This window comes from Ambystoma mexicanum, chromosome 7p (genome assembly GCF_040938575.1).
Source record: "Ambystoma mexicanum isolate Mex_15411 chromosome 7p, UKY_AmexF1_1, whole genome shotgun sequence".
NCBI classification, from domain to species: Eukaryota; Metazoa; Chordata; class Amphibia; order Caudata; family Ambystomatidae; genus Ambystoma; species Ambystoma mexicanum.
In genome coordinates this window covers 28,491,588-28,504,313 of record NC_090939.1, presented here as the reverse complement: position 1 = coordinate 28,504,313, position 12,726 = coordinate 28,491,588, and positions in this window count along the sequence as shown.

Sequence of the window (12,726 nt, the reverse complement as noted above, 5' to 3'; positions counted from 1 at the left end):
ACTAACAAGGCAACTCACAAGCCAGAATACACACACTGACAAGGCAACTCACAAGCCAGAATACAAACACTGGCAAGGCAACTCACAAGCCAGAATACACACACTGACAAGGCAACTCACAAGCCAGAATACACACACTGGCAAGGCAAATCACAAACCAGAATACACACACTGACAAGGCAACTCACAAGCCAGAATACACACACTGACAAGGCAACTCACAAGCAAGAATACACACACTGGCAAGGCAACACACAAGCCAGAATACACACACTGACAAGGCAACTCACAAGCAAGAATACACACACTGGCAAGGCAACTCACAAGCCAGAATACACACACTGACAAGGCAACTCACAAACCAGAATACACACACTGACAAGGCAACTCACAAGCCAGAATACACACACTGACAAGGCAACTCACAGGCGAGAATACACACATTGACAAGGCAACTCACAAGCCAGAATACACACACTAACAAGGCAACTCACAAGCCAGAATACACACACTGACAAGGCAACTCACAAGCCAGAATACACACACTGGCAAGGCAACTCACAAGCCAGAATACACACACTGACAAGGCAACTCACAAGCCAGAATACACACACTGGCAAGGCAAATCACAAGCCAGAATACACACACTGACAAGGCAACTCACAAGCCAGAATACACACACTGACAAGGCAACTCACAAGCCAGAATACACACACTGGCAAGGCAACTCACAAGCCAGAATACACACACTGACAAGGCAACTCACAAGCAAGAATACACACACTGGCAAGGCAAATCACAAGCCAGAATACACACACTGGCAAGGCAACTCATAAGCCAGAATACACACACTGACAAGGCAACTCACAAGCCAGAATACACACACTGACAAGGCAACACCCAGAATACACACACTGACAAGGCAACTCACAAGTCAGAATACACACAGTGACAAGGCAACTCAGAAGCCAGAATACACACACTGACAAGGCAACTCGCAAGCCAGAATACACACACTGACAAGGCAACTCACAAGCCAGAATACACACACTGACAAGGCAACTCACAAGCGAGAATACACACACTGACAAGGCAACTCACAAGCCAGAATACACACACTAACAAGGCAACTCACAAGCCAGAATACACACACTGACAAGGCAACTCACAAGCCAGAATACACACACTGGCAAGGCAACTCATAAGCCAGAATACACACACTGACAAGGCAACTCACAAGCCAGAATGCACACACTGACAAGGCAACTCCCAGAATACACACACTGACAAGGCAACTCACAAGCCAAAATACACACACTGACAAGGCAAGTCAGAAGCCAGAATACACACACTGACAAGGCAACTCACAAGCCAGAATGCACACACTGACAAGGCAACTCCCAGAATACACACACTGACAAGGCAACTCACAAGCCAGAATAACCACACTGACAAGGCAACTCACAAGCCAGAATACACACACTGACAAGGCAACTCGCAAGCCAGAATACACACACTGACAAGGCAACTCACAAGCCAGAATACACACACTGACAAGGCAACTCACAAGCCAGAATACACACATTGGCAAGGCAACTCACTAGCCAGAATACACACACTGACAAGGCAACTCACAAGCCAGAATACACACAGTGGCAAGGCAACTCACAAGCCAGAATACACACACTGACAAGGCAACTCCAGGAATACACAAACTGGCAAGGCAACTCACAAGCCAGAATACACACACTGACAAGGCAACTCACAAGCCAGAATACACACACTGACAAGGCAACTCATAAGCCAGAATACACACACTGACAAGGCAACTCACAAGCCAGAATACACACACTGACAAGGCAACTCACAAGCCAGATAACACACACTGGCAAGGCAACTCACAAGCCAGAATACACACACTGACAAGGCAACTCCCAGAATACACACAGTGACAAGGCAACTCACAAGCCAGAATACACACACTGGCAAGGCTACTCACAAGCCAGAATACACACACTGACAAGGCAACTCACAAGCCAGAATACACACACTGACAAGGCAACTCACAAACCAGAATACACACACTGACAAGGCAACTCACAAGCCAGAATACACACACTGACAAGGCAACTCACAAGCGAGAATACACACACTGACAAGGCAACTCACAAGCCAGAATACACACACTAACAAGGCAACTCACAAGCCAGAATACACACACTGACAAGGCAACTCACAAGCCAGAATACACACACTGGCAAGGCAACTCATAAGCCAGAATACACACACTGACAAGGCAACTCACAAGCCAGAATGCACACACTGACAAGGCAACTCCCAGAATACACACACTGACAAGGCAACTCACAAGCCAAAATACACACACTGACAAGGCAAGTCAGAAGCCAGAATACACACACTGACAAGGCAACTCGCAAGCCAGAATACACACAGTGACAAGGCAACTCACAAGCCAGAATACACACACTGACAAGGCAACTCACAAGCCAGAATACACACACTGACAAGGCAACTCGCAAGCCAGAATACACACACTGACAAGGCAACTCACAAGCCAGAATACACACACTGACAAGGCAACTCACAAGCCAGAATACACACATTGGCAAGGCAACTCACTAGCCAGAATACACACACTGACAAGGCAACTCACAAGCCAGAATACACACAGTGGCAAGGCAACTCACAAGCCAGAATACACACACTGACAAGGCAACTCCAGGAATACACACACTGGCAAGGCAACTCACAAGCCAGAATACACACACTGACAAGGCAACTCACAAGCCAGAATACACACACTGACAAGGCAACGCATAAGCCAGAATACACACACTGACAAGGCAACTCACAAGCCAGAATACACACACTGACAAGGCAACTCACAAGCCAGATAACACACACTGGCAAGGCAACTCACAAGCCAGAATACACACACTGACAAGGCAACTCCCAGAATACACACAGTGACAAGGCAACTCACAAGCCAGAATACACACACTGGCAAGGCTACTCACAATCCAGAATACACACACTGACAAGGCAACTCACAAGCCAGAATACACACACTGACAAGGCAACTCACAAACCAGAATACACACACTGACAAGGCAACTCACAAGCCAGAATACACACACTGACAAGGCAACTCACAAGCGAGAATACACACACTGACAAGGCAACTCACAAGCCAGAATACACACACTAACAAGGCAACTCACAAGCCAGAATACACACACTGACAAGGCAACTCACAAGCCAGAATACACACACTGGCAAGGCAACTCATAAGCCAGAATACACACACTGACAAGGCAACTCACAAGCCAGAATGCACACACTGACAAGGCAACTCCCAGAATACACACACTGACAAGGCAACTCACAAGCCAAAATACACACACTGACAAGGCAAGTCAGAAGCCAGAATACACACACTGACAAGGCAACTCACAAGCCAGAATACACACACTGACAAGGCAACTCACAAGCCAGAATACACACACTGGCAAGGCAAATCACAAGCGAGAATACACACACTGACAAGGCAACTCACAAGCCAGAATACACACAGTGACAAGGCAACTCAGAAGCCAGAATACACACACTGACAAGGCAACTCGCAAGCCAGAATACACACACTGACAAGGCAACTCACAAGCCAGAATACACACACTGACAAGGCAACTCACAAGCGAGAATACACACACTGACAAGGCAACTCACAAGCCAGAATACACACACTAACAAGGCAACTCACAAGCCAGAATACACACACTGACAAGGCAACTCACAAGCCAGAATACACACACTGGCAAGGCAACTCATAAGCAAGAATAAACACACTGACAAGGCAACTCACAAGCCAGAATGCACACACTGACAAGGCAACTCCCAGAATACACACACTGACAAGGCAACTCACAAGCCAAAATACACACACTGACAAGGCAAGTCAGAAGCCAGAATACACACACTGACAAGGCAACTCACAAGCCAGAATGCACACACTGACAAGGCAACTCCCAGAATACACACACTGACAAGGCAACTCACAAGCCAGAATAACCACACTGACAAGGCAACTCACAAGCCAGAATACACACACTGACAAGGCAACTCGCAAGCCAGAATACACACACTGACAAGGCAACTCACAAGCCAGAATACACACACTGACAAGGCAACTCACAAGCCAGAATACACACATTGGCAAGGCAACTCACTAGCCAGAATACACACACTGACAAGGCAACTCACAAGCCAGAATACACACAGTGGCAAGGCAACTCACAAGCCAGAATACACACACTGACAAGGCAACTCCAGGAATACACAAACTGGCAAGGCAACTCACAAGCCAGAATACACACACTGACAAGGCAACTCACAAGCCAGAATACACACACTGACAAGGCAACTCATAAGCCAGAATACACACTGACAAGGCAACTCACAAGCCAGAATACACACACTGACAAGGCAACTCACAAGCCAGATAACACACACTGGCAAGGCAACTCACAAGCCAGAATACACACAGTGACAAGGCAACTCCCAGAATACACACAGTGACAAGGCAACTCACAAGCCAGAATACACACACTGGCAAGGCTACTCACAAGCCAGAATACACACACTGACAAGGCAACTCACAAGCCAGAATACACACACTGACAAGGCAACTCACAAACCAGAATACACACACTGACAAGGCAACTCACAAGCCAGAATACACACACTGACAAGGCAACTCACAAGCGAGAATACACACACTGACAAGGCAACTCACAAGCCAGAATACACACACTAACAAGGCAACTCACAAGCCAGAATACACACACTGACAAGGCAACTCACAAGCCAGAATACACACACTGGCAAGGCAACTCATAAGCCAGAATACACACACTGACAAGGCAACTCACAAGCCAGAATGCACACACTGACAAGGCAACTCCCAGAATACACACACTGACAAGGCAACTCACAAGCCAAAATACACACACTGACAAGGCAAGTCAGAAGCCAGAATACACACACTGACAAGGCAACTCGCAAGCCAGAATACACACAGTGACAAGGCAACTCACAAGCCAGAATACACACACTGACAAGGCAACTCACAAGCCAGAATACACACACTGACAAGGCAACTCGCAAGCCAGAATACACACACTGACAAGGCAACTCACAAGCCAGAATACACACACTGACAAGGCAACTCACAAGCCAGAATACACACATTGGCAAGGCAACTCACTAGCCAGAATACACACACTGACAAGGCAACTCACAAGCCAGAATACACACAGTGGCAAGGCAACTCACAAGCCAGAATACACACACTGACAAGGCAACTCCAGGAATACACACACTGGCAAGGCAACTCACAAGCCAGAATACACACACTGACAAGGCAACTCACAAGCCAGAATACACACACTGACAAGGCAACGCATAAGCCAGAATACACACACTGACAAGGCAACTCACAAGCCAGAATACACACACTGACAAGGCAACTCACAAGCCAGATAACACACACTGGCAAGGCAACTCACAAGCCAGAATACACACACTGACAAGGCAACTCCCAGAATACACACAGTGACAAGGCAACTCACAAGCCAGAATACACACACTGGCAAGGCTACTCACAAGCCAGAATACACACACTGACAAGGCAACTCACAAGCCAGAATACACACACTGACAAGGCAACTCACAAACCAGAATACACACACTGACAAGGCAACTCACAAGCCAGAATACACACACTGACAAGGCAACTCACAAGCGAGAATACACACACTGACAAGGCAACTCACAAGCCAGAATACACACACTAACAAGGCAACTCACAAGCCAGAATACACACACTGACAGGGCAACTCACAAGCCAGAATACACACACTGGCAAGGCAACTCATAAGCCAGAATACACACACTGACAAGGCAACTCACAAGCCAGAATGCACACACTGACAAGGCAACTCCCAGAATACACACACTGACAAGGCAACTCACAAGCCAAAATACACACACTGACAAGGCAAGTCAGAAGCCAGAATACACACACTGACAAGGCAACTCACAAGCCAGAATACACACACTGACAAGGCAACTCACAAGCCAGAATACACAAACTGGCAAGGCAAATCACAAGCCAGAATACACACACTGGCAAGGCAAATCACAAGCCAGAATACACACACTAACAAGGCAACTCACAAGCCAGAATACACACACTGACAAGGCAACTCCCAGTATACACACACTGACAAGGCAACTCACAAGCCAGAATACACACACTGACAAGGCAACTCACAAGACAGAATACACACAGTAACAAGGCAAATCACAAGCCAGAATACACACACTGACAAGGCAACTCACAAGCCAGAATACACACACTGACAAGGCAACTCACAAACGAGAATACACACACTGACAAGGCAACTCACAAGCCAGAATACACACACTGACAAGGCAACTCACAAGCCAGAATACACACACTGACAAGGCAACTCAGAAGCCAGAATACACACACTGGCAAGGCAACTCACAAGCCAGAATACACACACTGGCAAGGCAACTCACAAGCCAGAATACACACACTGACAAGGCAACTCACAAGCCAGAATACACACACTAGCAAGGCAACTCACAAGCCAGAATACACACAATGGCAAGGGAAATCACAAACCAGTATACACACACTGACAAGGCAACTCACAAGCCAGAATACACACACTGGCAAGGCAACTCATAAGCCAGAATACACACACTGACAAGGCAACTCACAAGCCAGAATGCACACACTGACAAGGCAACTCCCAGAATACACACAGTGACAAGGCAACTCAGAAGCCAGAATACACACAGTGAAAAGGCAACTCAGAAGCCAGAATACACACACTGACAAGGCAACTCGCAAGCCAGAATACACACACTGTCAAGGCAACTCACAAGCGAGAATACACACACTGACAAGGCAACTCACAAGCCAGAATACACACACTAACAAGGCAACTCACAAGCCAGAATACACACACTGACAAGGCAACTCACAAGCCAGAATACACACACTGGCAAGGCAACTCATAAGCCAGAATACACACACTGACAAGGCAACTCACATGCCAGAACGCACACACTGACAAGGCAACTCCCAGAATACACACACTGACAAGGCAACTCACAAGCCAAAATACACACACTGACAAGGCAAGTCAGAAGCCAGAATACACACACTGACAAGGCAACTCGCAAGCCAGAATACACACAGTGACAAGGCAACTCACAAGCCAGAATACACACACTGACAAGGCAACTCACAAGCCAGAATACACACACTGGCAAGGCAAATCACAAGCCAGAATACACACACTAACAAGGCAACTCACAAGCCAGAATACACACACTGACAAGGCAACTCCCAGTATACACACACTGACAAGGCAACTCACAAGCCAGAATACACACACTGACAAGGCAACTCACAAGACAGAATACACACACTAACAAGGCAAATCACAAGCCAGAATACACACACTGACAAGGCAACTCACAAGCCAGAATACACACACTGACAAGGCAACTCACAAACCAGAATACACACACTGACAAGGCAACTCACAAGCCAGAATACACACACTGACAAGGCAACTCACAAGCCAGAATACACACACTGGCAAGGCAACTCACAAGCCAAAATACACACACTGGCAAGGCAACTCACAAGCCAGAATACACACACTGACAAGGCAACTCACAAGCCAGAATACACACACTAGCAAGGCAACTCACAAGCCAGAATACACACAATGGCAAGGGAAATCACAAACCAGTATACACACACTGACAAGGCAACTCACAAGCCAGAATACACACACTGGCAAGGCAACTCATAAGCCAGAATACACACACTGACAAGGCAACTCACAAGCCAGAATACACACACTAACAAGGCAACTCACAAGCCAGAATACACACACTGACAAGGCAACTCACAAGCCAGAATACACACACTGGCAAGGCAACTCATAAGCCAGAATACACACACTGAAAAGGCAACTCACAAGCCAGAATGCACACACTGACAAGGCAACTCCCAGAATACACACACTGACAAGGCAACTCACAAGCCAAAATACACACACTGACAAGGCAAGTCAGAAGCCAGAATACACACACTGACAAGGCAACTCGCAAGCCAGAATACACACAGTGACAAGGCAACTCACAAGCCAGAATACACACACTGACAAGGCAACTCACAAGCCAGAATACACACACTGACAAGGCAACTCGCAAGCCAGAATACACACACTGACAAGGCAACTCACAAGCCAGAATACACACACTGACAAGGCAACTCACAAGCCAGAATACACACATTGGCAAGGCAACTCACTAGCCAGAATATACACACTGACAAGGCAACTCACAAGCCAGAATACACACAGTGGCAAGGCAACTCACAAGCCAGAATACACACACTGACAAGGCAACTCCAGGAATACACACACTGGCAAGGCAACTCACAAGCCAGAATACACACACTGACAAGGCAACTCACAAGCCAGAATACACACACTGACAAGGCAATGCATAAGCCAGAATACACACACTGACAAGGCAACTCACAAGCCAGAATACACACACTGACAAGGCAACTCACAAGCCAGATAACACACAATGGCAAGGCAACTCACAAGCCAGAATACACACACTGACAAGGCAACTCCCAGAATACACACAGTGACAAGGCAACTCACAAGCCAGAATACACACACTGGCAAGGCTACTCACAAGCCAGAATACACACACTGACAAGGCAACTCACAAGCCAGAATACACACACTGACAAGGCAACTCACAAACCAGAATACACACACTGACAAGGCAACTCACAAGCCAGAATACACACACTGACAAGGCAACTCACAAGCGAGAATACACACACTGACAAGGCAACTCACAAGCCAGAATACACACACTAACAAGGCAACTCACAAGCCAGAATACACACACTGACAAGGCAACTCACAAGCCAGAATACACACACTGGCAAGGCAACTCATAAGCCAGAATACACACACTGACAAGGCAACTCACAAGCCAGAATGCACACACTGACAAGGCAACTCCCAGAATACACACACTGACAAGGCAACTCACAAGCCAAAATACACACACTGACAAGGCAAGTCAGAAGCCAGAATACACACACTGACAAGGCAACTCGCAAGCCAGAATACACACAGTGACAAGGCAACTCACAAGCCAGAATACACACACTGACAAGGCAACTCACAAGCCAGAATACACACACTGGCAAGGCAAATCACAAGCCAGAATACACACACTAACAAGGCAACTCACAAGCCAGAATACACACACTGACAAGGCAACTCCCAGTATACACACACTGACAAGGCAACTCACAAGCCAGAATACACACACTGACAAGGCAACTCACAAGACAGAATACACACAGTAACAAGGCAAATCACAAGCCAGAATACACACACTGACAAGGCAACTCACAAGCCAGAATACACACACTGACAAGGCAACTCACAAACCAGAATACACACACTGACAAGGCAACTCACAAGCCAGAATACACACACTGACAAGGCAACTCACAAGCCAGAATACACACACTGACAAGGCAAATCAGAAGCCAGAATACACACACTGGCAAGGCAACTCACAAGCCAGAATACACACACTGGCAAGGCAACTCACAAGCCAGAATACACACACTGACAAGGCAACTCACAAGCCAGAATACACACACTAGCAAGGCAACTCACAAGCCAGAATACACACAATGGCAAGGGAAATCACAAACCAGTATACACACACTGACAAGGCAACTCACAAGCCAGAATACACACACTGGCAAGGCAACTCATAAGCCAGAATACACACACTGACAAGGCAACTCACAAGCCAGAATGCACACACTGACAAGGCAACTCCCAGAATACACACAGTGACAAGGCAACTCAGAAGCCAGAATACACACAGTGAAAAGGCAACTCAGAAGCCAGAATACACACACTGACAAGGCAACTCGCAAGCCAGAATACACACACTGACAAGGCAACTCACAAGCGAGAATACACACACTGACAAGGCAACTCACAAGCCAGAATACACACACTAACAAGGCAACTCACAAGCCAGAATACACACACTGACAAGGCAACTCACAAGCCAGAATACACACACTGGCAAGGCAACTCATAAGCCAGAATACACACACTGACAAGGCAACTCACAAGCCAGAACGCACACACTGACAAGGCAACTCCCAGAATACACACACTGACAAGGCAACTCACAAGCCAAAATACACACACTGACAAGGCAAGTCAGAAGCCAGAATACACACACTGACAAGGCAACTCGCAAGCCAGAATACACACAGTGACAAGGCAACTCACAAGCCAGAATACACACACTGGCAAGGCAAATCACAAGCCAGAATACACACACTAACAAGGCAACTCACAAGCCAGAATACACACACTGACAAGGCAACTCCCAGTATACACACACTGACAAGGCAACTCACAAGCCAGAATACACACACTGACAAGGCAACTCACAAGATAGAATACACACACTAACAAGGCAAATTACAAGCCAGAATACACACACTGACAAGGCAACTCACAAGCCAGAATACACACACTGACAAGGCAACTCACAAACCAGAATACACACACTGACAAGGCAACTCACAAGCCAGAATACGCACACTGACAAGGCAACTCACAAGCCAGAATACACACACTGGCAAGGCAACTCACAAGCCAAAATACACACACTGGCAAGGCAACTCACAAGCCAGAATACACACACTGACAAGGCAACTCACAAGCCAGAATACACACACTAGCAAGGCAACTCACAAGCCAGAATACACACAATGGCAAGGGAAATCACAAACCAGTATACACACACTGACAAGGCAACTCACAAGCCAGAATACACACACTGGCAAGGCAACTCATAAGCCAGAATACACACACTGACAAGGCAACTCACAAGCCAGAATGCACACACTGACAAGGCAACTCCCAGAATACACACAGTGACAAGGCAACTCAGAAGCCAGAATACACACAGTGAAAAGGCAACTCAGAAGCCAGAATACACACACTGACAAGGCAACCCGCAAGCCAGAATACACACACTGACAAGGCAACTCACTAGCCAGAATACACACACTGACAAGGCAACTCACAAGCCAGAATACACACACTGGCAAGGCAACTCACTAGCCAGAATACACACACTGACAAGGCAACTCACAAGCCAGAATACACACACTGGCAAGGCAACTCACAAGCCAGAATACACACACTGACAAAGCAACTCCCAGAATACACACACTGGCAAGGCAACTCACAAGCCAGAATACACACACTGACAAGGCAACTCACAAGCCAGAATACACACACTGACAAGGCTACTCACAAGCCAGAATACACACACTGACAAGGCAACTCACAAGCCAGAATACACACACTGACAAGGCAACTCACAAACCAGAATACACACACTGACAAGGCAACTCACAAGCCAGAATACACCCACTGACAAGGCAACTTACAAGTGAGAATACACACTGGCAAGGCAACTCACAAGCCAGAATACACACACTGACAAGGCAACTCCCAGAATACACACAGTGACAAGGCAACTCACAAGCCAGAATACACACACTGGCAAAGCTACTCACAAGCCAGAATACACACACTGACAAGGCAACTCACAAGCCAGAATACACACACTGACAAGGCAACTCACAAACCAGAATACACACACTGACAAGGCAACTCACAAGCCAGAATACACCCACTGACAAGGCAACTTACAAGCGAGAATACACACACTGACAAGGCAACTCACAAGCCAGAATACACACACTAACAAGGCAACTCACAAGCCAGAATACACACACTGACAAGGCAACTCACAAGCCAGAATACACACACTGGCAAGGCAACTCATAAGCCAGAATACACACACTGACAAGGCAACTCACAAGCCAGAATGCACACACTGACAAGGCAACTCCCAGAATACACACACTGACAAGGCAAGTCAGAAACCAGAATACACACACTGACAAGGCAACTCACAAGCCAGAATACACACACTGACAAGGCAACTCACAAGCCAGAATACACACACTGGCAAGGCAACTCAGAAGCCAGAATACACACACTGACAAGGCAACTCACAAGCCAGAATAAACACACTGACAAGGCAACTCACAAGCCAGAATACACACACTGACAAGGCAAATCACAAGCCAGAATACACACACTGGCAAGGCAACTCACAAGCCAGAATACACACACTGACAAGGCAACCCACAAAGAGAGTAAAGAAGCAGAGGAAGAACGCCCAACACTCACCTGAGATAGAAAAACCCTGGACACCCAGCAAACATCCCCAACCACCGTGCTCCTTCCATCTACCAAGGACCATAGAAACCAAACAGAGATCCCACATACACTCAGTGTCATCCAAATTGACTCAAATTGTAGATTCTTAGGTGGACATTGCTATTCCCAGGAAAACAGATACTACAGATCGTGATCCTGGACATGCAACGTGTAAGAGAAGTCGTCTCCAATCCCAACCAATACAATTATACACACAGGATTAAGT